The 20030-nt window shown below is 39.5% G+C and overlaps 1 long non-coding RNA gene across 1 annotated transcript; it reads left to right on the top strand.

Moving 5' to 3' along the window:
• The first annotated feature begins 1306 nt into the window (after positions 1–1306).
• On the top strand, positions 1307–1820 carry LOC141130031 (uncharacterized). The gene is made up of 2 exons (XR_012241956.1): positions 1307–1455; positions 1691–1820. It is a non-coding gene; the product is annotated as an uncharacterized lncRNA (long non-coding RNA).
• Positions 1821–20030: the final 18210 nt, after the last annotated feature.

Below are 20030 nucleotides of genomic sequence, written 5' to 3'. Positions count from 1 at the left end.
CCAAATTCAGAACTATATCGCTATACTGAGACAGCTCATTTTCTAGCAACATTAAATCAGATCTAACCACATCCACCCCAATGGAAAATTTTTGCAGGACCCTCGACAGACACACGGGTCACATATCGCAGATTTATAGTATTTTAACCTCGACTTTTCAAAAACTGTTTTACATGCAAAAATGGGAGCAAGATGTAGAAATCAACTTAGAGGTTGAGGAATGGAGCAAAATGACACTATGTGCATCCAAATCATATATCAACACCTTGTTGATAGAGGCAAACTATAAAGTCTTGATGAGGTGGTATATGGTCCCAGCAAGGATGGCAACCTTTGTTCCGGGGGCCTCCCCACAGTGCTTCAGAGGATGTACTATAGACGGCACCATGTTTCATACATGGTGGACATGCCCAAAAGTGCAAAGGTTCTGGATTCGCACATATAATTTCATATATTCACTGACTCAAGAGAATCTCATTAGGTCACCCCTACAGGCACTGTTGGGACGCCCAGTAGAGGGGACTTTGGAACACATGAAGAGACTCGTCGCTTTTATATTTGTAGCAGCAAGAATAGCAATTGCCAAGTCTTGGAAGTCCCCAACGATCCCTTTTCACTTGCTAAAATCTAAACTGTCATGGATAATGGTGAACGAACGCCTCTCATCTCAGATTTTAAAACGATAAAATGGCTTTGTTTGATAAAATACGGGACCCTTGGATCAACTACCTCTCAGCTACATAATGAGATGGGAGTGGCTCAGGATTACCTCTCTCCAGTGCCAGAGTGCACCCCCCTCCTCTATCCTCTACTCTTCCTTCTATCATTCTCTTTCTCTCTCTCTTCTTTCAGACGGAATTGGCCTCTGGGGGCCCATGGACCAATTGAGGCCCCAGGGCCCACTCAGAGGTCAAATTAGATGGTTACACCAAGTGGAGGTGACGGAGGGAGATGGACCTCCCCCCCACGGTTCCCCCGTGTTACATGTTAAAGCAAATTTGTGTACCAACTAGAGGAGGATCCTTCTTTTTATTTTCTATCTTTGTTTAAATTTTTTCGGTTGAGGTCTTTACTATATAAACCTAAAATAAGGACAAGGATACATAAAACCTCACATGTATACAAGATAATTGTGTTGTAACCGACTTATAACCGACTTGTCACTTGTACCATTACTTCATACTAAGAAGGTAAATGTCGATTTTGTATTTGTTAAAAAAAATTTCTGAATAAAAATATTGGAAAAGAAAAAATGACATTTTTGTTGCAAGGGATGTCTGAAATCTGATTTGTATCTTAGGCAGACTTCTGGGAAAATCAGTGAGCCAATCACACAAGCAGGAAATTATGTTTCTGGGGAGTGGTCAGTATACACTCTGTGTACAGAAAACTCCAGGTAGCCATATTGCAATGTATTCTCAGAAAATTACCTTGGCTGGAGATTGAAAAGGAAAGGTGATATTTTATAACATTCAATTACAATATGATTAGTGTCACAATTATATGCACTATAATTTTTTAATTTTTTTTTGCTATTTTTTTCCCACGAAAGTGGAGTTACCCTTTAAAATACATGAATGAGCATACACCTTCTTACCTGCCAAACAACCTGTAATTCTTTTTAGCCACTTTCAAGACATACTTGCAAGACAACACAGTCAGGTTCTGAAATCTCTTTTCCCTATTGCAGTTAAACAGTACAGCTTGGTCAAAGACTGGATAGAGAAGAAGATAAGGAGTCGTAACCTGCTATGCTCTACCCTCCTGTCAGTCAAGTTCCTTGTACACAATGCAATATAATAAAGTCTGATTAGTTTTCATTACTGTTCCTTCCTCTCTTGGTTTTAATTCTGCTCTGCAGTGAACTACAGAAGGCTAATATATGGGAAGATTGAGGTGTAATTAAAAAAAACAAAAAAAACTTTTTTTTTTTTTTTTTTTTACTATATCCAATTGTCAGTAGCCAGCCCTCTAAAAGTTTGTAATGCCATAAACCAGACAACCTATCTGGTGTGAATAACCCATCAAAGATTCTGTCAGCTAAGATTTCCTGAAGGCTCGTTGCATGTCTTCAGAAACAGGATTCTGTTTAGAATCCAGTATCCAAAAAAATATAATTTTAGGTCAGAATTTCTCTACTGATTAAGTAGATTGTTTTTAATTGAAAATGTTATTTTAATTTCATGCAAACTGGAACAATATTACTTTGAAAGCCTGTATTATGAATACATAAAACTGAATACAACATTTAAATAGCAAACATTTTTCTATGAAGTTTATGGAATAGTTAAATTTCTTTCTGGTGTGGTAGCAACTGTCAAAAACAATAGGTTGTGGTGTCAATTGTATCAGGTCAGCATTAAACATTAGATCTGGGATTATGTTAACACTTGAGTTAAGGTTTTAGCTTTAAAGTGACCACAGGGTAACTTTTACACAATGGAAACCAGTATACTTACCTTTTTTGTGGCCCATGTGTTTAAATGCCTTGTCTTGGTTTCACTCCAGCCACTGCAGATATTCTACTGGATGCGTAGAATACTATCTTCTCCTGTGCACACCATAATTCCTTGTCAGATCAAATGTCACTACAGCACATATGAACCAGTGGGAAAAACCACATCGTGGGCAGGGAGGAGTGGGTTTTCAACATGCTTGAAGGGTCATAGACATGCAGTGGCCGAGGAGAAGCAAAGCAAAAGTGTTTTTAAACAAGGACTACTGAAAATGTATATATGTTGCCTCTTGTTTTACATGGTTCCCATTGTGTACAATTAGCCCTGTTGTGAGAAGGTCACTCTATGGTTGAGTGTCTGAGAGACAGTTAAGGTTCAGACTTAAGGGTAAAACATTATTTTAAATTTAAACCGCTAAGTTTAGGATTTAGGATTAGAGTGATGTTACACAGATATGGTCAGATGAAGAGTTAAGACATAGGGCTGATTCACACCAGCAGCCAGGTTGAATGCTTTGCTTCTGGTATGAGCTGGGAGGGCAGTGCCAAATCACTGATCCTGGTGTATCACACTGTTTACTGTGTTCTTTTCTTGTTAGAACTTTATTGAAATGTCATAAGTGAATCAAGTGAATTTCATTAGGTTCCATTTACCACAGTGGTGGTGGCATGTGGTACTTGCTGTGCTGAAAAAAAGTACTGCACGCACTCCACCGCAACGTAGTTGTGCAGATTGCCTTGTCTTTCGAATGGGACTGCGTTGGGCAATGATGGACAGTGCATTCGAATACAAATGGTGTGAATGGGAGCTTACATTTTTAAGTTTAGTTTAAGGTTAGGTATTAGGGTAAGGTGAAGAGTTAAAGTGGAAGTTCAGGCAAAACCTAACTTACATTAAACCTGCTCTCTGCATCAATCTAAACCTAATCTATCTAACCCTGTAAAGCAAAAATCGCTGTACTTACCTATTCTGCAGCCGATCCGGTCCAGTCACAGCATAAGCTGCCAGCAGCGGCTTTAGTGTGGAGGTGGGTGCAGGAGAGGCAGCCGACAATGGAAGCCCCATAGTAAGCCTGTGGGTGACGTCACTTCCCAGCCATTTCACAGCCATTGTTGGCCCTCTCCTACACACCGCTGGAAATCGGACCAGATCGGCTGCAGAATAGGTAAGTACAGCAATTTTTGCTTCACAGGGTTAGATAGATTAGGTGTAGAATGTGGCACGTTTAGAGTTATTTAGTTTTTGCCTGGACTTACACTTTAAGTGTTAAGTATCAGAGCTTATAATACAGGCATACCCCACTTTTAAGTACACAATGGGGTTTATTTACTAAAGCTAGAAAGTGCTAAATCGGGCTGACTTCTGCATAGAAACCAATGAGCTTCCAGGTTTTATTTCCAAAGCTTAAATGAACAAGCCGAGGTTAGAAGCTCATTGGTTTCTATGCAGAAGTGAGCTTGATTTTGCACTTTACAGCTTTAGTAAATAAACCCCATTGTGTACTTAAAAGTGGGGTATGCCTGTAATATTAAATGCACATAATATTAAATGCACATATTTTTGCAAAAAAAAAAAGTGCATTTATTTTTCTTTCCTGCAGGGGCCTGCAAAGAATTAGTGGATCACGGGTGCAATGTCAGGCTCCAGCAGACAAGCCCTACAGCTTTCAGCCTGTCCCTCTGTATGTGCTGTCAGTTAGAAAGCTGCAAGGCTTGTGAATGAACTACAAGTGCACTCATCAGCGCCCTTGCAGTTGAAAACTACATGCCATCTGCCATGGTGGTAGATGGGACTTGTAGTTCTCTGGTTTACAGATTTTCAAAATGTGACAGCAGGTGTGGGGAAAGAAGGGGGAACAGGGAGATGAGGAGGACATGTGCTGGAGCATGTTACACCCTAAATATGAATGTAACATACTTTAAAAGATGAACTTATGCTTTAAAGCACAGATTTGCAGAATAAACCGCATGTAACGTATATGATACATTTTTGCAGGCCCAGGTTTCAGATCCTTACCATAATAATAATTACATCCTGGTTTGCGATAACAAAGCATTTCTATGAAGTGTCTATTGAGGACAGCGATAAAAGAAGCTTATGGAGGTGGGGTAACAAAAATACGACTCAAATACCAATTAATGAGAAATACAGCCTTTATTCCAAAGCAATACAATATCTATATGTGAACTGAACAGCTTGACGAGAAGATGTCATAAAAGAACAAATGCGTGTTAAATAACTCTTGCGGCTTTCTAAATTGACGCTATTCATAGAGGGTGTTAAATACAGAATACTTTATTAATCCCAAAGGGATTAATGTGGTTATGGGTACAATGTTATCCCACTACATATTATTTGCAGTCCAGTCTGCTTTCTCTGTGCTTAACAGTCATATTTTTTCATATATTCCACATTTTGGAAAAGAAATCATGGTAAAAACCGACAATTTGTAGGAATAAAATGTTCACTTTTGGTCTGTAAATAGAAAAAGTAATTTTCATTTTTGAAATAGTTAAGAGAAAAAGAAAATGTAAGTACTAATTAAAGGTACTTATATTGTTTGTATTTTTTTTTTTAAGTTTAACATGTAGCTTATTTCCAGTTAAACAATATCTATCAAGCTTGCTAGACAGATGTATGCACTCACAATAAGTAATAGTTGTCCTCAGCACAGGAAGCACAAAGCTGTTCTTTGGAAGGTGTACTCAGTGACATGAACTACTAACTCAAGTTCATAGTGTTCTTTTACATAGCGAGATACATATACAGATATAAAACCAGTAGTTATGTAGGTACTTTTGACATCCATTATATAGTTCTCAGAATGTCCATCAGAATAAATAGTCCAGAAACATTAAACTTGTTTGTGGCAACATCTATTCAACCTCAACACTTTTATTCCTTAATGGCAGCTAGTCCATTGGAAAAACGGCATCCATTAATCCATTATAGCATATGCAGCCTCCATGGGATGGATAGTCTGTACATTCAGCCACTGCCATTTAAAACTGAGGTAATGCAGTAAGAACTGCGGTAAACTGATCATACTGACAACAGCTTGTTTTGTACATACTGGAAGTGTACTTGTATTCAGTCTTGTATGATGTAGTGTCAGATGTTAAGTGCCAGTACCCAAGAGTTTGGAATGTTTGGAATTACGCCGAACTGCCATCTTGCTGGTGGGGTGAATGGTAACATAGACAGATGAGTACACTGCTGGATCCTGCTGGTGCCAGCTTTGGCAAAAACAAATGTGAGTGGGCATTTTATACGATTTATGGATATATAATATTTAATAAAAGCAGGTTGAACTATGATCTTGCCATTTTTGGTTTATTCTTATATATGTTGGTACGTGGAGGAAGATAGCTGGAAATATCATCACCACTTACCCTCTAGACTCCCAAAAAAGCATCACTAGACCCATTTCACCTTGGGTCTAGGGATCTGGTGAGTCATAACCACATAGGGCATGGGGAGTGCACACAAGGCAATCACATTTGCGTGGAGTGTGAAGAGTATGTTTGGAATTAGATTTTTGCAATGGACATTTGGCACTACTGATGAACTTTTTTATTGCTTATGTACTTTAATTCTTGATGCTATTATAGTTAAGGCACTTTTAATCAGGATCAGCATAGTGTAAAATCACATTGGTGCTTGCACTTTGTATAGTTGTTTGCACTTTATAAGGATATTCTCAGCTTACACTGTGAAGATTTATTTTTATTTTCATTGTGGATTTAAGATCAAAAGTTTTTTTTTAACACCTAGCACTCACCTGGAGTTGTATAGTCTTCAACTAGGAAGCCTTTGCTTGGTGCTAACTCCTATACCTTGTGATTGATCAAGGCTTATTATCACATTGATAGATCAATTATGAGGCACAAAAGGGGCAGCGCCTCCTAGCAGAAAATGGCATTTGCATTCAGGATTGCCCTGTGTTGTTCATTTCCTAGGGCTGGAAAGTTGAAGTGATGTGAAGGTAATGTTAGGGGCCTAATATAACATATTGATGACACTATGCACAGAACCGAGTGAGCGTAAAGTCCTTATAAGGCATGTGGAGCATCTGTACAAGTTTTAGAATTTGAGTGCTGCATAAATATGACCATATTTATACACTAGGCTGTTTTCAGTACACTATCCCAATGAATTACAGCTCACACGAGTAATTGGCTCCTGCTGCTGTCAAACTAATGTTGTGAGGAGGGAGTGGGTGGTGGCTTCAAGCCAAACTGTGTGTGTCAATGGACACATATAGCCTGGCTCGGTAGGAAGGCCACAAGTGTGCCCCAGAGCTAGTGGCTTGCTATGGGGGCACTTTGAAGGGAGGAGAAGTCCAGGGCGCCGGCGGGGGACCCCAGAAGAGGAAGCTTTGGGTCACTCTGTGCAAAACCATTGCACAGAGCAGTTAAGCATACCATGTTTATTAATTTAACACATTTAAAAAAACTTCAATCACTTTATTTCTTCTGTTCAAATGTTCCTTTTGGCTTTTATATCTTAGGAATGAATGTTATGCCGCGTACACACGAGCGGAATTCCGCTCAAGTTTGCCTTGCATACACACGGTCACACCAAACTCCGACCGTCAAGAACGAGGTGACGTACAACATGTACGACTGGACTAGAAAACGGAAGTTCAATACCTAGCGCACCACCCTTTGGGCTCCTTTTGCTAATCTCGTGTTTATCTTGTGTTAGTAGAAGTTTGGTGAGAGACGATTACAATGACGATGATACAAGATAATAATGTTGTTGTGGAAACTTGACACGCTAAAAAAAAAAAATTATGGAGATCACTAGAAATTAATTTAAAAATAATAAAAAAAAAAGGAGATCTTGATTTAAAAAAAAAAAAAAAAAAAGATGACTATAAAAAATAATTCTAAACATTATTATGGAGATCTATGGCTTTAAAATCAAAAAAGATTATTCAGGAGATCACGAGAAATAATAAAGAAATAAGTTTGTCAGAACTCTGTTTGAATATTAGCAACAAAACAAATTCATTATTCTAGCATTATAAAGATCAAAAGAATGCGCTGCATTAAAAGATCCAAAAATTTACAGTGTGACGAATGTGCTATCTCCATTACGAAAGCTAGTTTTACCAGACTGAGCGCTTCCATCTCGTACTTGACTATCGCATTTTCGGATAGGATCTTTTTCCGACTGAAAAATAGAGAACATGCTCTCAATCTTTTGTTGGCTGGAATTCCGCCAGCAAAAGTCCGATGGAGCATACACACGGTCGCATTTTCCGACCAAAAGCTCTCATCTGAGTTTTGCTGGCAGCATTTCCGATCGTGTGTACGTGGCATTAGAGAATGTTACATTTTCCTTGTGAAAGGCAACAAATATAAATATATTACAAACATATTGGGTATTATTTATGACTTTTACACGAATGCTGAGATAGTTGCTGAGCATTTTTTTTAATAGACCCCATAGTGTATATCTATTATATATATAAAAAAAAAGAAACCAAAAACAAACATGCTGTACACTTCTGCAATACATGTAAATGTCCCCAAAAATGCTGGAAGTAAAGAAAGTACCTGTTGATTCAGCCAAAATTCCAATGTGTTCTTATATCCTGTTTGAGCAAAGAGCACAGTGCCTGTGCTCCATTTAAGTCCCAAACAGTGTCAACAGCCCTGCCAATTTCTCCTCTTGTCGGGGCTAGCAACACTGATTGGCATTGCAGTGCAACAGAGGCAGCACTTTCAGCTGTCTACAGGAAGTTAGAAACTCATTGGTTTTCCAAAGAGCCAAAACATGAGCAAACGTGTTTGTATTGTAGGATGGTACTGAATGTTTATTTTTTTTTATTTGTACAGCCACACATTTTAAGAACCAATCATCTGCCTGGAACTACCAGAGGTTCAGTGACTGTATATGAAATAGAAATGGCAGGTAACAAATCACTGTATACCCTTGAAGTTTTATTTCATCGGTCTGTTCATATAAAAAAACTGAGATTTTACAATGTATTCATCTCAATTGGAAAAAAACATGCCTGCACACTGCTGGAAAGTCTAAGGATGAGCTTGGGCATGTTTTTTGGAGATATATATATATATATATATATATATATATATATATATGTATATATATATATAATAAATAATAATATTATATATATAATCTCCTTTGTGGCCCCCAAGGAATCTCAGAGCGCCGCTCAGGACTAAGGACGAGCTCGGGCATGTTCACAACTCCATGTGCCGGAGCCGGTCGGGAAGCTGACAGCGTGCAGCAGCAATCACAGACACTGAGGCGTTCGGGGATTCTTTGGGGGCCACAAAAGATATATATATCCAAATTATCAGTGGGGCCATCTTAAAACGGAACAAGGACTGCAATTGGCCCACGGGCCGGACTTTGGACATGCCTGCTCTAAGGTGTCTATTTGTAAAAAAAATTGCATAGCTATTCATCCAGTGAAATTGCGTTTACATTTGCTCTATGCCAACTAACCAGCTGTTGTGAGAATGGGGCAAAATTGTATGTTCGAAAGCTATTTTCACATCTGGTCAAATGTATAATGACACAGACTGACTTAGAAACACTTTGTATTATGGCCACTTGATAGAGCTGAGGATCATAGGAAATAAATACATCTTAGTAAGAAGAAATACAGAGGTTGATTTTTTAAAATTGAAGAGTGTGAAATCTGGTGAAGCTGTGCATGGTAGCCAATCAGCTTCTTATTTCAGCTTGTTCAATTAAGCTTTGACAATAAAACCTGGAAGCTGATTGGTTTCTATGCTGAACTGCACCAGATTTTGCACTCTCCAGTTTTAGTAAATCAACTCCACAGTGTAACAATTCTAGAGACTGCTTGAGGGTATTACCAAACAAAATGGGATCCCGTAGTAGTAATGATTACATTTACTTGCTAATTTCCTCTAGCATTGTCTAGAATTGTTACAGTGTTTTTCTTCTTACTAAAGCAGCCCATACATTGATATTTTTTTTGTTTAACCAGCAGGTTGATTGAAAAAAATATGATCCTATTCCCCTATCCACACATTCCAGGTGCTTGAGGGAATTCTTCACGATGTGGCATTGTATTCTGGTGGCGAAGACTTCCCCGCTGTTAGAATACAATTATCACTCTTGTCGGCTAAAGCCAGCGGCACTGATCATTTGGGAAAAACCCGAAAGACTGGTTGTACACAAGTCAATCGATAGACTCAACTTGTGCGCAACCAGCCAGTCCATATATGGAACGAAATTTGGCTAGATTTGAATCCATGTATGGCTGTCTTAAGAAGAATTTGTTTCCTATGGTGCTCAGCTCTATCTAGTGGGCATAATGCAGTATTTTTACAATTCACTCTATGTTCATTATGAATTGACCTATTTTTACTATGGCTAATAATATTCGACGAACATTCAACCAAAGAATTAAATATATAAAAGAATTTAAAAAATATGTAGATTTGCTGGTTAAATAACTTTGCAAGTACTATATGGAAGTTAGTCACATTTCATTGAAAAATACCGTTTTCTTCATAAATTTTCAGCAGGTAAGAAGGTCACCTTTTCTAAATTTTCTAGGCTAACTAGTTACTGTTCTTTGAAGTCCATTATTGTTATTGGTATTGTTATAGCAATTTGATGATATTTTACTGAGAGAAAATTGTGGGAAACACCAAATCCACACTATTAAACCTAACACCAATAAAAAATGGGATGCTAATAAGAAATCCTCTAGTTTTCTGTGATAGATTGCTTTCTTGGTAACAGATTGATAGATCTATGTGTGATAGATTGCTTTCTAGAGATTAAAGTGATAGTAAAGCTTCATTTTTTTATATTAAAATATTAAACATGTCATAATTACCTGCTCTGTACAATGGTATTGCACAAAGAAGCCCCAATCCGCTTCTCCCGAGGTCCCTCGCTAGCGCTCCTGGCTCCTCCTCTTTTAGTGAGTGCCCACTACATAAAGTGGTAAAGAATGCATATAATGCATTAAGGTAAAAAACCTTAAAGTGGATGTAAACCCACTATCATCCTTTCTAAACTAATGCCATAGGGGTTATCTATAAGGATATACATGCCTCCTGCATGTATCCTTACCTGTCAAATGTCTCCCCTCTGTCTGTTATGAGACCCGATAAAAACTTCAGATTCTGTGGGTGGGTCTGTTGTCTGGAGCTTGGTGGGTGGAGTTGTGATGTCAGTAGACTCCCCGCCCACCTCTACACTCCCCTTGTCAACATGCATTTTCTCCTGTGTATTTCTTACACTGAACTTCTGCTCCAATCACTTACATCCAGTCAAAACCCAGAAACCTCATCACATGACTTCAGCATACCCAATCATGCTGAGGTGTGGAGCAGCCAATCCTGACAGAGCTGGAGAAGAAAGGAGGAGGGGATCTGAAGTACACAGAATGCCTCCCTCAGGCTTGTGCATGAGATATGTAAATCACCTGTCACTCACAGCAAGGGGGAAGAACTGACTCCTATTTCTCTGTCTGTCTGTTTTTATCTCACTGAAAAAAGATATGAGGATTGCTCAGAGCTGGATTAACTCTTTGTGGCAAGACTGGGCACAGATGACATGAAATCCTACTGTACAAGGTGCAAGCCTTAATTAAAAAACATTTTTTTTCAGGTTTACGTCCACTTTAAGGCTTCAGAACCACTTTAATGTTACTTAAATCCTTCCTCTAATTGGGTGACTGTTGTGGGCTCTCTGACTCTCAGTCTAATGCCCTGTACACACAGTTGGATTTTCCCACGGAAAATGTTCGATCGGAGCTTGTTGTCAGAAATTCCGACTGTGTGTGGGCTCCATCAGACTTTTTCCATCGGATTTTCCGACACACAAAGTTTGAGAGCAGGCTATAAAATTTTCCGACAACAAAATCCGATCGCGTAAATTCCGACCGTGTGTGGACAATTCCGACGCACAAAGTGCCATGCATGCTCAGAATAAATTCCAAGATGGAACTGCTCCGTCTGGTAAAATTAGCGTTCGGAATGGATATAGCACTTTCATCAGGCTGCAATGTTTTAATTTGTTTAATGCAGCGCACTCTGTTCTTCTTTATAATGTGAGAAGAATAAAGTCGTTTTGCTGCTCATATTCACACAGACTTCTCACAAACTTATTTCTTTATTATTTATCGTAATTTCATCAATATAATATTTGTATTTGTCACATCTGATTCAAAATTTTTTTTTTATTTTATTTTTTTTTGGTTAGTATTTTTTTCAAGCCTGATGTTTATTTATTTATTTTTTAAAAGAGGGGATAGGTATGGTGCTGCTCTTATTAAGAGGTTACCTACAACCTCTAAATACTTGAGGGGTGTGTGTCACAGTGCATTTAGTGCAAAAAGTGACAATAAAAGTGCAGAAAATAAATATTTGTATATTCACCAAAATCCACAAAAAAATCCTACTGTGTAAACTACCTAACCGCTTATATATAATGCATATTGTTATGTTCAAATGAAAATACGATCCTGTGCAAAACCTGCAATTCAAAGTGACATTTCTGTGCAAAAAAATCCAACATATATGACTGGTGTATATTGTTGCTGTGAAACTGGGTTCAGAAATATGCATATACTGTCCTTAAACCCTGGTGTATAAAAAAAGTCCAATAAAGTGACAATGTGCTCTTTCAAATTGTTCTGTGCTTCTTGGAAAACAGTGCCCCATAATAAACGCACTCACCGCTATTATTCACCCCACAAGGAGGTATTTCACCTTCACAGTATGAGCCATTGTGAAGCCTGTGGAGTGGGAGGAAACTTCCTGTCCTGTGTTCTCCAAGTGCCTCCTTGTCTGCGATGTAAGTGGTCTCCTCACTGTTAATCTCTTAGATGTTGCCCACATGTAGAGAGGAAAGAGACTCCATAGTTTGATACCGTACAAATATCCGAACATTTATTAATAATACTGATGGGTACTCACATTTATTAAAAATCATTAAAAGTGAAAACAGTATTTAAAAACAGGAAACTGGAGCGATCTGCGCTCCACGGCTCAAAACTGGAAGTGATGCAATGACGCTGTATAGTCCCACCACACGTGTTTCGTCTATGGGACGTCATCTGGAGCGGTGCCATCCTGCTACACCATCCGGTTTTTATATGGTATGAGGTGTGTCCTAAATTGATGGCCATGTGACCGCGGCCATATTTGGTTAGTCCAGGCTTCAGCATGGTGGATGCTATTGCTAGTAGTGTGATTTAAAATGCCAATAGACTACTCCGCAACATGAAAAGGGATAATTTTAAAAGGACTACTTAACTCCAAATTGTAACGGACACACCGCATAATACCAAAATACATATCATGATACACAATATTACAAAATAAAATTAAGTTGATAAGAAATATAATTGCATTATGGTATTGTGCTGGACTAGAGGTAAAAAATTATGTTAAAGGATGTATAGTGACATCTGAAGGTGGACATAAGAGAAAAGAGGGTATTATTGCGATAAAAAATTGCAAAAAATCGCAGTGAGTCGCATAAAGTCGCAAGTTGCAAAAAAAACTGATAGAAAATTGCTAAAAATTGCTAAAAAGTATGTAAAGTGCATTTATACATGCCTTCATCATTAAAAAATGCAAAAAATGCAAAAGAAGGCAGAAAATCGCAGCAAGTCGCATAAAGTCGCAAAATGCAAAAAAGTTACTAAAATGCTAAAAAAAGGTTGTAAAGTGCATTTATACATACAAAAATGTCTTCATCATTCAAAAATAGCCTTCATCATACAAAAATAGTGCAATGGTGTTATGGTGTTATACTAGTGGCATCATAGATTAAAGATGGAAGTGATGTATAGTGTAGTAACATCAATAGGTCATGAGAAATAGGAAAAAAGAAGGGGGTGTAATTGCGGCAAAAGTGCAAAAAAGCCTAAAATTGCAAAAAACGCCGTAAATCGCATAAAGCCGCAAATAGCTAAAATTGCTGAGAAATGTATGTCAGATGTATCACATGCATGCAGAAATGCTTTAAAAACATATGATGAAGACCATAGTTGATGGGAGAACCCTTTGTAGTAAAAACTTTGACAAAAGGAGATAAAATTAGAAGTTGGTGAGGAAGCAGGCCTTTAGGCTGAAGGGTGTCTAAAATAAAGATCCACCTGGTCACATTTTGGGAGATTTTTTGATGCTATCTTTCTGCTTGCATGTTTATCCTTTGTGAGATCATGTAAAACAAGCAGTGTCTTGTAAAGTAACAAGCAGTGTCTTGTTTTACTTCAAATCTTCATTTTTCTGGGATTAATCTTTTTTTGGCTCTTTAATTTTGTTTTTTTGGCACTTTGATGGTCTGTTTAACCTTTCTGACCTTCCCACAATTTCAGTCCTGTTGTTGTAGATGCTCTCTTTTCTGCTTGCATGTTTACCTTTTTTGTGAGATCATGTGACTTTTCTACAGCTCAGGGTGGATTATAGGCGCTCCAAAGATGCTGCTTACAGGACTTTTTTCAACGCCCCACCAGCGCAACGCCTCAGTGTGAAAGGGTCCATTGAGATGCATGGGGAGCGTTTTATGAGCGCTTTAATAGCGTTATTTTTAGCGCTAAAAAGCTACAAAAACGCCTTGGTGTGAAAGGGGTCTTATTATATCCTCTCCAGTGTCCCTTTATCTTGTCTATATCATAAAAAATGAGACCAGATGGGTCCTCATTGTGGCACTCTTTAAAGTGTCTGGATACACCATGCTTTGTAAAGCCTGTTTTGATGTTGTTTATGTGTTCCCTAATTCTAACGAATAGCGGTCTGGTAGTTCTGCCCACATATTGCTTGTGGCAAGGGCATTCCAGAACATATGTGACATGTGTGCTGGTGCACTTTGTTAACTCCTTTATTTTGTATTCTTTCCTTGTAGTAAGAGATCTAAAAGCCACCTTCTTTCATTCCATTTTTTTGCTTTTTCTGCAGGGAAGACACTTTCCACATTTAAAAAATCCATTTAGATCTTTGGAAATCTTGATTTGTTTAGGGGGATCTAATGCATTGTGCACCAACCTATTTCTTAGAGCAGGAGCTCTTCTGTAAATGAAAGAGGGTTTATTTGGATGTAAGTTTCTTAAATTGTTGTCCGACCGTAGAACAGGCTAGTGTTTTTTAAGAACCTTTTCTACTAATTTATGCTGTTGGCTGAAGCCTGTGAGGAAGGCCATCTCGTTGTACCGATTATTTTTCTCATTCTTCTTCTGCTCTATCATGTTATTTCTGTCCATTGAAAAAACACACAATAAGTGTAGCGCTAATAAAAATGAGAAAACGTCCAGTATGGAAAACGTTAAAACCACAGTTCCAAGTGTAAATATTGTAGAGGAATCATCAATATATACATGGAGGAAAGAATCTTCAGAAAAACGCTCCAAACAAAGATGTATATCATCTGAGATGAAAACAGACACACCACCACCAATTATGAAGAGGCTTACCGTATGAAGTGGACCCAAAGGGGCGTACGCCGGATTGGGTCGGATAGGCTTAGGTGATGGGTGGCTGGGGATGGCCCGGGAAGGCGATGGTGGTGGATGCACCCACGCTTTGCTCTGTCACTCAAGGCGATGCGGGAACCCAGAGAAATGTGTGGACCAGACCGCACATTGTTGTCTCACTCGAAATGATGTTGAAGGAGGCAGGTAAAGGATGGAAAGAAAGGAAAAGGACATATAGTGTAAATTCGTTTAGGGAAGGAATTTGTTAAATAAAAAGGATGTACACTCACTTGTAAATCGATATAAAAACAGCGCTGAGAATAAAATGTGGCGACAGTGGGGTCCTACCCGACTCATTTCATCTTCATAGATGTCATCTGGAGGGTCCATTGTGTCCATTCTGTCCATTGCTCTGATTTGATTCTTTAGGGATTCCAGGTTCTTCTTTTTGTATCCCTTTTCCAAGAACCTCTCAATGAGTATATTGGCCTGGTAATCATAGTCTTTGAGGGTACTGCAATTGCGTCAAATGCGCATAAGTTGGCCTTTTGGAATATTTCCTACCCATTTGGGGTGATGACAGCTATTAGTGGTAATGTATCCATTGCGATCGGTCTTCTTGAAAAAAGTTCTGGTGTGTAATTCCCTTCCTGCCTTAAAAATTTGGAGGTCCAGATAATCAATGCTTTGTTTGTCCCATACTCCTGTGAACGTAATGCCATAAATATTGTGATTAATTTTTTCAAGGAAACTCTTCAAATCATTTTCTGTGCCTCTCCATATAATAATGATGTCATCAATGTACCGTTTGTACAATTTTAGATTTTCTCTTCTCACACCATAAATTTGTTCCTCCTCCCATCTATTTAGAAACAGGTTTGCGATGCTGGGGGCATATTTGGCCCCCATAGCTACTCCCTTAGTTTGCATGTAATATTCTCCCTTGTACCAAAAGAAGTTGTGGCTCATTGCCATCCTTAAGCCTTCTAAAATATAGTTGATTTGTGCTTGTTTTAGCTGTGTTTGGGTCTGCAGAGCCCTTTCTACACTGCAAATACCATTCTCTTGTATAATGTTGGTATAGAGAGAGTTGACATCGAATGTTACTAAAAAATCCTGTTATCTCCATGTTTTTCAACTCCAGGATTAGTTGTTTGCTATCCTTCAGATAAGATTTACCCTCTGGTACAAGTGGCTGTAGAAAAGTGTCTAAGTATTCCCCTAGCCTGGAGAATAGGGAGCCTATGCCACTTATTATGGGTCTGCCCAGTGGTTTTTCTTGGTTTTTATGAATCTTAGGGACATAATAAATAATTGGGGTTTTAGCCGCTTCCGGAACTATAAATTTCGCTTCTTTCTTGGATAGAATCCCCTTATCTTTTCCTTTTTGTACAAATGCTTTCAGTTTCTTCTCATATTCCCCTTTCGGGTTCCCCTTGAGTTTTTTGTACGTATCCGTGGCACTTAGCAACTTTTTCATCTCTTCTTCATAGTCTGTTTTTCTAATGATAACCAACCCCCCTCCTTTATCGGCCGGGCGGATGATCACTTCCTTCTTTTTCTCTATTTCCTTTATTGTTTTCCATATTTTCTCTTTTCTGAATTTCTTCACCTTTAAATTCTTTACATCTTTCTCCACCATTTTTTTAAAAACTTCCAAACTTTCATTATTTTTAGATTTGGGATTAAAAATGGAATTATCCCTTAATTGGGTATGTTTAAACTATGTTTAAACTGTATCAACTATTTTTCTTTGAGAGATTTGTTTTGATGCAAAAAACTTTTTTATGTTCAGTTTCCTAATAAATTTCTGCAGGTCAATATGCACTTCGAACTTGTCTAGATCTTTATCTGGAGCGAATTTCAGACCCAGGTTTAATACCTGCAATTCTTCCTCATTGAAATTGATATCAGTTAGATTAAAAATACCGTTTCCTGGTATTTTTTTTTTTTAACTCCAGAATATGTTTGGGTGTGTTTTGTGTGTCAAGTTACCACAACACCATTTTTATTGCGTATTATTTAATCTCAAGGAGATTGCTTGGTGTTGGTGTCTCTTGTTAATTTCACATTGTATTTTTGAAATATCCCTGCCTCCTCACAAACAAACTGTCCTTTTAGAAGGAAAACACACATAGGCGAGTATAATTGAAGCAAAAATTCCTTTATTAGGGGTCGTAACCAAACAAAGAGGGAGGCAATGCTGGAGAAACAGCAGAAATTGCCAAAGCCTTTGGCCCCCAGGGCACACATCAACTATTTCATGGCAAAATTGGTGACCTGAGGAGTCCATATCTAAGGGAGTTCAATCTGGTCCAGAAGTCCTAGAGATCATGAACAGCAGCAGATGACATGTATGTCTCCAGGCTGTGGTCATACAAGAGCCTGCATCTTTTGTCAGACCAGACTGAACCCAGGGCCATCACTCTCTGGTCTTCCTTCCACGCTTCCTTCCACGCTGTGTCTGTGGTGGTGGAGTTGTGGCAGGAGGAGGAGGAGGATTGTCCAACTCACACAGGTGGGTATTGGGTGTGATTTCACCCCTCACCCCCTTAGTTAAGGTTTTATAAAGAATGTCCTCACACATGAGGCGTTGACCCTCCTGCATGTCCTTCAGTTTTGTGGCAGCAATGCAAGCAAAGGCTTCTTCGTGAGTGGGGAAGGCTCTGAGGGACGCAGAAGCCTCCTGAATCAGCCTGAGTGCTGAATCCTGCACGTTACTCCCCTTCCTGGGTCTTTTGTTTGGAAGGCGGAGGGGAGGGACCTGCGATTCTGTCAGGCTCCTACTGGGCCCGGCCTTCTCCTGGCTGCCACTTAGCCCCGCCTCCTCCTGGCTGCCACTAACCCCTGCCTCCTCCTGGCTACCACATTCCACAGCCTCCTCCTGTGTGCCACATTACACAGCCTCCTCCTGGCTGAGGTCTTCCTGTGTATGAAAAAGGGACATAGTTTTAGTTTTTTCTTCATCAATCTCACACAATTTTCACCTCATGACTGTTGCAAATTGAATGTAAACAAATATAACAGACTATCATTCTGAGCGCAGCATTTTTCATTGTTGTCCCAATTATTTTTGCCCACTACTGTCTATTGATATGTAAAACACTTTATTAAATCAGCAATTAGTGATCAATAATAACATCTAGTAAACATCATTTATTTATTGACCAGAAATCTGTAAAATAATGCTATACCTGGCTCCAGCTGGGCTCCTCCACTTCTTCCTGGCTGGAAGTCCCAGGTTGGACATCGGAAGCCTCAGCTGGGGTGGAAGATAGGGTGGAAGGAAGAGTGGAAGGAAGAGTGGAGAGGGATTCCCTGACTTCAGTCTGGTCTGACAGAAATCGCAGCCTCTCATAGTACCACAGCCTGGGGACATAAACGTCATCTGCTGCAGCTCCTGATCTCTGGGAATCCGTGACCTTTTTGCGCTCCCTAAGATAAGTGCTCCTCAGGCCACCAATTTTGGCTTTTAAATAGGGGATGGTTGCTGTGGGGACCACCGGCTTCACCAACTCCAGCAGTTTCTCCAGTGCTGCCTGCCTCTTTTGTTTATTATTGTATTGGGGGTGTTTGATCTGCCACAGACAGGGCAGCTCCCTGTATTTGTCTATGAACAGGGGGAGGAAGTTGTGGTCATTGAAGCCATCCATTTTATCTGCAATACACAAGACAAACCCTAATGTCAGGCTAAAGTCTCCTAATCTTGTCCCAATATAGGCCTCAATCTATAAGCTGTATAGGGCCAAGTTTAAATGTTACCTTCGTTATCACGATCGGCGCCTCCGATACTCCTTCCTCCGCTCACAGATCGTACGTACTACGCACGTGTGTTACACTTTATATACGCTGCACATGCGTGAAACTCCGCCCGCCCCGATGTGCTTTCTAGTCTATTCCCCGCCCCTTCTCGTTTGGCGCAGTGGGGGAAGAGCACATGGCGGAGACACAACAGATGCGTGCTAATTACAGCAATGAGGAGGAGGAAAGCCCGGAGCCAGAAACGTCCCGATCATGGAGGAGAAGATTTAAGGCATCAAATATGTCCTTTGTGGAGATGATGGAGATGGTCGACATACTGAAAAGGGCCGACTATGACAGGAAGTATGGACCTTACCCAAACCCCAATGTCAGAAAGGCCAAGATCATGGCGAAAGTTGTGAAGAGTCTGCAGAAGAATTTTGGGGTACGTCGATCCAAGGATCAACTCAGGAAGCGGTGGTTGGACCTCAAATTAAGGGAGCACGAGCAGTACAGAAGAATCAGGAGAGTGCTGCAAAAAAGTTAGTAGTTGTCCTGTGCTCCTATTCTTTATTTTTCTAACATTCGTGCTGCTCCTTGTGCTTTTCTTAACTGTTGTACATTTTAAAATGGCAACTTTCATATTCATGGGCACATTATTTGTTCGTATGAAACATTTTTCGTTCGGCATAGAAAACACCATGTTTTGGACATACAGTATGCATTTGAATACATTTTTGCTAGCCTACTTCTCTTCAAATAATTTTGTTGTCTAGATGGGTTATTAACTAGAATGAAATGCAAACTAGATTCTGTGTAAGGAGAGGACACTCAGTAGCTGTTTACACATCTGGATGCTGGAGCACTAGTGTGGGACACAAGAACCCCCTTTTTATTAGGGGGCCCACACAGGTGCTCCAGTGAATGCTATAGAGGTGTCTCCATCTGTAAAGCTTGTCCAAAACAGGTAAGTATTCAAGCTTGACAAAGTCAAAAAATATTTTGTCATCTTGCCAAAAGAGACGATTGTACCCCACTTACAAGCAATGTTTCATATTCCTATTTCTGGCATAAAATATCTGTGTGCTAAGTATACCTATTTGTTTTTACATAGGGGAGAAAAGACTCGGAGGACACCACTCATCTGAGGAGACCACAGACCCCCCACCTCATGAGGAAGTGGAAATCCACCAAAGCCAACAGGAGGAGGAGGTGGGAGACGTGGTGGAAATTGTCACCACAACAGGTGCGTGTCTGTGACCACAGGCTCAGGTAAGAGATGGATGCTGGCATATTTATAATACATGGTGTTTTTGTTTCTATATTTTTAGGTGATCATGATGTTGTGGATCCAGGTCATTTCACCAGTGAGAGTGCCCAGATCC

This window comes from Aquarana catesbeiana, linkage group LG02, assembly GCF_042186555.1.
Source record: "Aquarana catesbeiana isolate 2022-GZ linkage group LG02, ASM4218655v1, whole genome shotgun sequence".
Classification (NCBI taxonomy): domain Eukaryota; kingdom Metazoa; phylum Chordata; class Amphibia; order Anura; family Ranidae; genus Aquarana; species Aquarana catesbeiana.
The sequence above is the reverse complement of the archived record's forward strand: the minus strand, read 5'-3'. Positions and strand labels throughout refer to the sequence as shown.